The sequence below is a fragment of the Pseudopodoces humilis genome, chromosome 33 (assembly GCF_049639895.1).
Source record: "Pseudopodoces humilis isolate 2021_Gansu_Grassland_sample_001 chromosome 33, ASM4963989v1, whole genome shotgun sequence".
NCBI lineage: Eukaryota > Metazoa > Chordata > Aves > Passeriformes > Paridae > Pseudopodoces > Pseudopodoces humilis.
In genome coordinates, this window is record NC_142232.1 from 51,531 (window position 1) to 60,860 (window position 9,330).

Sequence of the window (9,330 nt, forward strand, 5' to 3'; positions counted from 1 at the left end):
ATTTCTAAAGCTCCTCTCCTGGTTGCCTGGAACAAAGCTTCTCTTCCAGGGCAGACATCCTGTGACTCACACATGGCCCCCCACAGAAACTGCTATTTTATTTTTTTTAAACAATATTTTATTAACTGTTTATGTGTTAAAGCACCAACTTTAAAGCTCTTCTAGTTTTCAAAGTGCAGCTTAAAGGTGAACATCGAAAAACTCATACCATCATTTTGTCACCACTAAGAGTCACGTACAAATATAAAACAAAAATGAGAAAGCAATCAAGTGTTTTCTTTTTCTTCTCCTAGGACTAAAAACTGATTCTCACACCACTGGCCCAAACAAAACCCACCATATAGAAGTAAAATTATGAAAAATTATTCTCATGGTGTAATCTTTTCACTGAAACTGTGAAAAGCAAACCTCTTCAACAATGTCTTTAGAGAAATAAGGTGTTACTTGATTCTGGCCAGAATGTGTAACAAAATTAATTTCATGCACACTTAGGCTGGGTGTGCAGAGAAAATCATTCCATGACACATGAGTTTGACTAGATTTTTCTAAATTTATACAGTCTGACCCCATAGAAATCCATTGGTTTAATGTTCATTGGTTTGAAGGTGTGGAGTTGTTAGGATTTGGTTTCCTGTTGCACCCGGATTTCTGTGCCTGTGATGTGAATTAGGTGGGCACTCCTGGATTTCCTGCTCAGCCTTTTCCAGACCAGGTGTCTCCAGCTGTGCCTGGGGCAGTGTCTGGGGTAGATGTTGGTTGATGTTTGCTGCTGGGTGTTGATGTTTTGTTGATGGTTGTTGTCTTGGTGGGAATCTTTTGAGCTATTGCCAGTCTGTTGAGATGTTAATTTCATCTCTGCTGAGTGGTGGAAAAGTAACATTAAAATTCCTTTCCCCAAGGCAAAGGCAAACCTAGTGTGACCAGAGAAATAAGATTTGAAGCCATTTTAAAGTTGGTCTATTTTGCCAGCAGCTAATCCCAGGCAGGGCAGAGTGTGAGTGGAATTGAGAGGCAGAGTGGAATTGTCCCGGTGCCTTCCCCAGCAGCTGTGGCGAGGGCAGGCACAGAAAGGCCTGAAGCTGCAAGAGTGAGAGCAAGGATTGTCCCGCAGTGGCTGGAGATGGCAAAGGAGGGTGCCCAGGCCGAGGATTTGAGCAGAGGATCTGTGGGCAGGCCCAGGGGCTTCCCCCGCTGGGGAGCCCTGGCTGCTGCTGCGTTGCCTTCAGTGCAGGCTCAGGGGTGGCCTGTTTAATATTCCCTTGCAATTCAGATTTCTGAGTCTGGAAGAGCCATGGCTGGGGCATCAATCATTTTATTTTTTCACTTTGTTAAATTTTGTTCTCTTTCTTATGTCCACTCCATAACATTGAGGCTATCTGAGGTAAAAACGTCTCACAATGTTCTGGGTGGAAAAGAGAATCTTCAGTTCAGGTCCTCTAATTCCTTAAATATCCTAAGAATTGTTGCAAATCCTTTATGGTCCTGAGAAACATTATTTCTGAGATTCCCTGGACCCTCTCAGGTTCAATTCACCACAAGCCTTCTGTCAAAATAGGTCTCAAATATTTAATCATTTTCTCTACCATTTGTCCTTTCTTTTTTTTCAGATCCTCAAAGCTGCTTTTTAGCCTGAAAATGAAGCCATTTCACAGAGGCTTCCTCTACCTCTTCTCCTTGTCCTCCTGTGGATCAAGTCATCCACATCCTGCATTAAGCCAGTCCCTGGGGGTGAGGTCAATTCCTTTGATATTTCCTGCAAGGCTTGCCCCAATCAGGCCGGTGCTTCCGTGCATCCCTGCAGAAGGACCGTCCATGTCTTGAGCATTTTCCCTTCTACCTCTTGTTGCCAGCCCAAGGCAGAATTGTGTTTGCATCCTCTGGAAGTGGGCAGATCCCCAGAAAGCATCTTTTGCATCAAGTTCTGAATGGCAGCAGTGTGAGGAGGGCACCTGGTTCAGGATGGTGTAAGGATCTGAGCCTGTGGGGTGCCTCGGTTTCATCATCTCATTTCTTCTTCTTGGGTCCTGCAGCATTCTGTGGATTCCATTGGATTTCTTGTTTGGCAGGATAGGAGCATTCTAGGGAGCCATCCCTGGCTCCCAAAGCTGTGCCTTGAGCAGGACTCACAGACAGGCTGTGAGCCCTTCCTTCCCTCCCTTGGAACAGGGGATTGCTTTTCGACACCTCTTGTCCTGGTTGCTTCAGGGAAATCTGGAGAGGCTCCATATCTAATTTTGCCAATTTCCCTGGGGCTGCCCACACTTGTGGGTTCACTTCAGCCTAGGCTCTGCCAGATACCTGATCTCAATCCTTGCAGGTCTAATCCCCATTTCTGAGCTGTTCCTTCCTCGTGCTCGCTGTGCTGAGGCTCCCCTCCCCAGCCCGTATCCCAGAGCCGGTCCCTGTCCTGCCGCAGTGTCCAAAGGCGGCCCCCCCGGCGGGCAGGGCCGGCAGCTCCACGGGGCCGGGCAGCGGCCGGGGCGTCCCGCAGCCTCCTGGGGGCCGGGGGCCACTGCCGGCCCTGCCCGGGGGGTGCTGGGCTCAGGCAGCGCCCGGCGCTGAGCCCCGGCTGCCCCACAGCCCCGGCCCGGCCCCACAGCTCCCCACAGGCCCCCAGCCCGTGCTCCCGGTGCCGCAGCTCTGCGCCCGCTCCTGCCGCTCCCAGCTCAGAGAAACCCCCTGAAATCCTGACCTCCTTGTTTTCCTGTCCTGGAAAACTGGGATACAAAGGATCTGAGTCAGCAGGGAAATTCTGAGGATAAGACCCTTCTGAAAAACATCCCAATCCTCAGTGTTTTTCTCTTTTTCCTCTTTTCTATCATTGTTTTTCTTACCCCATAGATTCCTCCTGCTGCTTCTGACTTAAAAGCACATTCCTGCACACTCCCCTTCAGCCAATCCCTTCCCAGCACACCAACACCTTCCATCCCCTGTTGTCTAAATCCCTTCTGGACTTCCCTTATTGCCCCCCTGGGTGTCCATGTCCTTAATTCCCTCTGGGAGAATGTGCAAACGACCTCCACATGCTCCCAAGGGACCCTTGAGAGAGGTTTTGGGATCCTCATCCCTTTGGCTGGGACCCCATTGTGGCTTTCCCTTTTGTCCCCTCCCTGGGTGCCCTGCCATGTTTACTCCCCGAAGATGCCACTGGAGTCACTGCTGAGATTTTCAGTGCTCTCTCCCTGCCGACTCTTGACAGCCGCCCTGATCCGTCACTCGTCTGTCTCCTGCTCACTCTCGGGTACCCAATCAATCCCCGGTGCCGCCGCCAGCCGAGGGAGCCGATCCCCCAAACTGGGTGAGGCACCTTCAGCTGCACTCACTGCCCGCCGGCCCGGACGGTGGAAGGAATTGCGGAGGAGCCCCAAGGTGTGGGGAAAAATTGACATCCCCAGAGGTTTCTGTCCACAAGGAAGACAGAGGAGTCCTGTAAAAGTAATTTCATTCATAAGAAAGGGGATGAGGCCATGGGACATTTCCCGTGGGGTCTCTCCAATTGTTGGAGGACACAGAGTCTTTTTCATCCAAATTTTCTTGGTCTCATCTCCCTCTCTCTTTCCCCATTGACTGAAGTCCTGGAGAGGTACAGACTTCCCAATGCACCTCCTACATACCCCCTTAATATGCACCCCACTTTTGTATAGCTAACGATATTGATGGCTGTGTTAAGTCTTTGTTGTTCTGGAAGTTGATGAATTTAGCAGGACCTTGGCTGAGCAGCAGTCGGTGTCATCAATTAATAACATTTTGTGCAGCTGATGGCTCCTCCTGTCACTTCCTTATGTCCATGTGCCTGGCCCTATGTCCAATGACGGGATCAGTTTGTAAAGAGCCTTTGTTGTTCTTCCTTTGCTGGGGTTCCCCCGTTTTGGGGCCATCCCCCCTGGAGCAGGGTGTCCCCCCTTGGTGCAGGCGCAGGGCTCAGGCAGGGCTGAGCCAATCAGAGCGCGCGGCGCTGATGACTCATCAGTGTCCAGGCAGAGCCGCAGCTGCCAGCGTTGCCCAGCTGGAGCCCAGCTGCGCCCCTCCCCCCCGGGCCTTGGCGCCCCCCTTGAGGGGAATTTGGGGAGGTGGGAGGGGGGAGCGCCAAGGCCGGGCCCCCCCGCGCTGTGGTGGCGGGAGCGGCTGCAGTGGGGAGCGAGTGCGGGCGGAAGCGGCCGAGAGCCCAGCGCTGCCCCAGGCCGAGCTGGCCCAGCTCCATCCGTGCCCCTGCGGTGGGATGCTGTGGGACTGGGGGGGAAGATGGAGCCGGCAGTGGGTGCTGGGCCTGGGGGCAGGAGGAGAAGGGAAGGAGAAGCAGGGTTGAAGACCAGAATGTTCAAAGGATGCACGTGGGAGGACAAGGTTGGATTGTGCAGGAGGAGAAATAGTAGGAGGAAGTGGAGTGTGAGGAAGAGTAGGGACACATGAGGAGGAGGAGCAGGAAGAGGAAGCAGCACAAGGTTCATCCCTGTATCTGCAGCTCCCCCAGCCCTAGGTGCGTTGCCTCCCCACAGTCAGCAGGTGACTGGAGAGGGGGATCCATGGTTTTCACAGGTCTGAATCTTGATGTTTCTTTTATTGGGCTAAATGTTGGTGGTTTTTTTTTTTGCAGGGGCTGAATCTTTTTATTCTGGAGCAGGTTTGCCTGACTTTGGTGTTTGGGTAGTTTTTGATCACTGTTTTGATGTTTGTAGGATGTTCGGGCTGAATCTTGGTGTGTAGTAGGCTCTTACAGACACAAGATGCCAAATGACTTCCTGAGATGAACTTGGGCAAGGTGGAACCCCCACCCCAAAGCACTGTCCTCTTGTTTTTTCCCCAAACAAGGATTTTTATTCCCGCACCGTGGCCAGATGGAGGAGAAGGAAAAGCCCCAGAGATCCTGCACGAGGAGGGGCTGCAAACCCAGCCCAGGGAGCTGCAAGGAGGAAAGATCCCCCCAGTGCCAGGAACACGGCCAGAGATCCAGCCAGAGCTCACAGCTGGGGGAGAAGTCCCACAAGTGCTTGGAATGTGGGAAGGGTTTCAGAAAGAGCTCTGAGCTGATCCAGCACCAGGTGATCCACACTGGGGAAAAGCCCTACGAGTGTGGGGAATGTGGGAAGAGCTTAAGCCAGAGCTCCAGCCTGAGGAATCACCAGAGGATCCACACTGGGAAACGGCCCTATGAGTGTGGGAAATGTGGGAAGAGCTTCAGAGATGTCACTGGTCTGATGCAACACCAGGTGATCCACACGGGGGAACGGCCCTACACCTGCTTGGAATGTGGGAAGAGCTTTGGGTGGAGCTCCGCCCTGAGAAAACACCAGCGCATCCACACTGGGGAGAGGCCCTACGAGTGTCCCCAGTGTGGGAAGAGGTTTCAGACCAGCTCCAATGTCCTCCTACATGAGCGGATTCACACAGAGGAGAGGCCCTTCCGCTGCCCCGACTGCGGGAAGGGCTTCAAGCAGAACGGCAATCTCACCGTCCACCGGCGCATCCACACTGGGGAGAGGCCCTACGAGTGTCCCCAGTGTGGGAAGAGCTTCTCCAGGAGCTCTCACTTGACCCAACACCAACGGAATCACCAGTAAGGGAAGCCCTGCGAGTGCCCCGAGTGCGCTGCTCCAGCTCCATCCCCCATGGGAGGATCAGCGTTGGATGATCCCCAGTGACCCCCGTTGGGCAGAGCCCTGGTGATCCGTGGTCCTGGTGATCCGTGTTGGGAAGACACCTGGCTGGGAGGCTCCACATCTTCCTGGCTCCCTGTGGGCACCTGGATGAAAGCAGGGGAATGAAAATCCAACAGGATACAGAATGACAATGGGAATTGTTGACTTTAAATCCTCAAGAACCTTTTGCCTCAGAAGCTGTGTGGGCAGAGAAAAGGGGGTGACACCAGGCTTGGGGGGTCCTGCGGGAAGCACACACGCTCTGTGGGGAGGGAGGACATGACCCCCGGCACCCCCCTCACCTTCCTGCACAGGCAGAAGCCGAGCCCCAGTGCCAGGAAGATGAAGCCCAACACGGATACTCCAATCCCCGTCACCATCATGCTGTGGGCAGTGTTTGACAGCATCCCTGGGGCATCTGTATGGGCCAGGATCCCCAAAACCTCTCACAGACATCCCAAGCCCTTCCAAGGACCCTCCCAGTCTCTCCCAGCCCATACAGGACCCTCTGAAACCTCCTTTGGAGTCACTCATTTTAAAAAATTAGGTATTTTATAAAAATTGGAAATCTAAGTTAGAGATAGGCCTTGCTGGAACTAGTTAGAGTTAATGATTAAGTGACAAGCAGGATCTGAGATAATGAATCTCAGACTTAGGCAAAAAATTACTTGTCATTGTATGTTTGTTTGAATGTGCTTATAATGAGAAAAGAGAAACTGATAAATGGGTTCAGGAAGATCACAGACCTTACATCTGGAAACCCATTTCAAAGTGACAAGGGAGGAAACTGGAGTTGTACCAAATGTCATTTGTAATGTCAACCATTGTAAAGGTAGAAAGGTGAGAGTGAGGAAGAGCAGTTTTCCTTCATCTCTTGATAATTCCTCCTCACCAAAACGACCCCTTCCTCAAATTAGGGAGCCAACCAAGCAGGCATAATGACTTTTTAAACTCATTACTGTGAATTTTAATCCAAAGTGGGGAATGGGAGGTTTTAGCATTGTGACTATATATTAGTATTTTGGAAATTCAAGACTTTTGTAAATAAATAGACACTGGAATCTTTTGTCAACTTGCAGTGCGTATTAAGGGGTGACTCCCGCACTCGCCCAGTGCTGTGATTAAACATCCACTTTGTAACTTTAAACTGTTGGAGAGGTTTTTTGTCCATTAACAGATTGATGTTGATAGTGGATCAATATCGCTATTTTGGTAAATCACTGCCAGTCTCTTCCCACAGCCCCCTCCCAATTTCCCCCCACTGCCCCAGGACCCCCAAACCCTCTCCCAGTCCCTTCCCAGCCCCACCAGGACTCATCAAGACCCCTCCCAGTCTCTTCCCAGCACAACCAACCTCATCCCAATCCCTGCTTTCCAATCCCCAATCTCCTTCCAGCTCCTCCAGGCTCACTCAAATCCCTCCCAGTGACACCCAGCACCCCCAAACTCCCTCCCAGTGTCCACCAGGACCCCCAGAACCCCATCCCACCCTCCCCAACATCCTTTAATCCCCTTCTCAGCTATTCTTGACCCGCAAACCCATCTCCCAGTTTAAACCAGTCAATCTCAAACTCCCTCCCAGTTCCTCCCACCACCCCCCAATCCCCCTCCCAGCCCCCCCAGTGCCTCCCCCGCTGCCCCCGGCGCTGTGGGGGCCGGGCCGTGCCCCAGTGCCGGCTCAGGGGGTGCTCCAGGCTGACGTGCTCCACCTGGCAGCTGGAGCTGAGCCCGCATTGCCGGGGGCGGTTTCCAGCAGCACCAGGAGCTGCTGGCTCCAGTCCCCGCTGGGGAGCACGGCAGTGGCCAGCACGTGGCCCGAGAGCTGCTGCTGGCCCTGGGAGCAGCTCAGCTGGATGTGGGCAGGGGAGAAATCCATCAGGGAGCAGAGCAGGCGGCCGGGGCCGGGCTGGGAGCTGGAGGGCACCAGCGAGATGGACACGCTGGGGGCACTGGGAGAGAGTGGAGGGAATGGTGTGGCATTGAGAGGGACTGGAAATGGACTGGGAGGGACTGGAGTGGCACTAAAGGAGATGAAAGTGGATAGTGGGACACTGAAAGAAAGCGTGGAGGTCTGGGAGTGAAGTGAGATTGAGCTAGGAATAGACGATATGGCTAAAAAGAAGTGGGAGGGACTGTGGTGGCACTGGGAGGGACTGGGAATGAAGTGCGCGGCACTGGGAGGCCGAGTCCAGCGCGGGGCTCTCGGCTCTGTGGATCTGCCCGGCAACTGATGAGTCATCAGAGAACACGCGCTCTGATTGGCTGAGGGGCGGCAGATCCACGGAGGGGCGAGATGGACAGGCGGGGTCACTGGGAGTGACTGGGACGGACTGGAAGCGGCTGGGATGGACTGGGAGAGCCACGGGAGCCATTGGGAGGGACAAGGGGCCCCGGGAATGGGCACAAGGAAGGCTGAGGGTTCTGGGCTGATTCCCAGGGAGGTTTGGAGGGACACGGCCGGGCCCCTCTCTGTGCCCCGCGAGCAGCGGCCCGGATAGAAAAGTTCAGGAGCAGGAAGAGGTGTTTCTCAAGATTGATTTTAATCCGCATTCTCCTGGTCTGATTTGCTCAATCCTAAGTTCAGTTCATTTCCCCATGTCAGGCTGTTGCACCCCTGATGGTGATCCCTGAGTGACCTCTCCCTGCCCTTGTCCCGACCCACGAGGACTTGGATTTGTTTCAGTTCAGTGGAATTCATGGTGATTTGGGGGGAGCTGGAGCAAAGCAGCTGGAAAGCACAGTGGGCTTGACAGGGACTGAACCACGGCAGGAGTTGGGGCTGCCTCGAGTGAGCTCTCACAGTGTGAACCTTCATGGGGTCTTTCTAAGGGAATTTTGTTGAAGTTTGACATTCATTATTAAAAAGCAGAGTCACAAGTGGAGCTCTGCTTTCAGGTTGAAATGAGGGGATGGAACGTGGGCACTGGGACTTCTATAACCTCAAGTTGTTCCTTGATACTGGACACTTTAGCTTTGGCAATCTGAAGCCCTTCAGCAGCAATGTCTCTGCCACCCCCTGGTTTCTGGCTCAGACCCAGCTCACAGCTTGGACAAGGTCTGGGCTTTGTCCTCTTGAGCTTCAGGAGCCTCCCGGGAAGCACCAGCCCTCCCCAGCCCACCCTTGGTAGGACTTGTTCTTTTCTCTCCACTGACGATTTTATCCCCAAAACTGCCGTGGGATCGTTGTATCCAAGCACATCCTCCAGCGCTGCACTTTCCTCCTGTGAATTCCCTGTGCAGGGAACGTGTCTGTGCTTTTCCCTGCTCTGTTCACTGACAAACAAACCTGAGCCCGTGGGACTGTCAGAGCTCCTTCATGCAATGAAATCAGGTTGTGTTTCTCATGGCATGTTCTGGAGGAGCTTTTCTTGGTGTGTCTTGTGCTGCTGGAAATGACACAAGAGCCAGGAGGGAACAGAAGCTGCTGCTGCCCGTTGGCTCAGGGCCAGGGAACCAAGTTGTGCTCCCGTGCAGTTGGGCCCTGCTGGAAGCAGAGCCGCGTTTCCCTTGAGCAGCTCAAGCTTGTGACAGCTCCAAACAGGAAACCTCAGCAGAAAACTCTTCCTCCAAACTCAGCTGCTTTCCCTCCTGCAGCTGTTTGGGAAAGAGCCTCAAAGCACAGACTCTGCTGGGAGCCATTGGTGCATTTCCTCCCTCCCGGCAGCAGCAGCTCCTGAGCCCTTCACGGGCTCCT

At 53.4% G+C, this 9,330-nt stretch overlaps 1 pseudogene; it reads left to right on the forward strand.

The window, feature by feature from the left end:
* Nucleotides 1-9,330, forward strand: part of LOC148182304 (uncharacterized) — a 38,955-nt pseudogene that overhangs the window by 4,363 nt on the left and 25,262 nt on the right.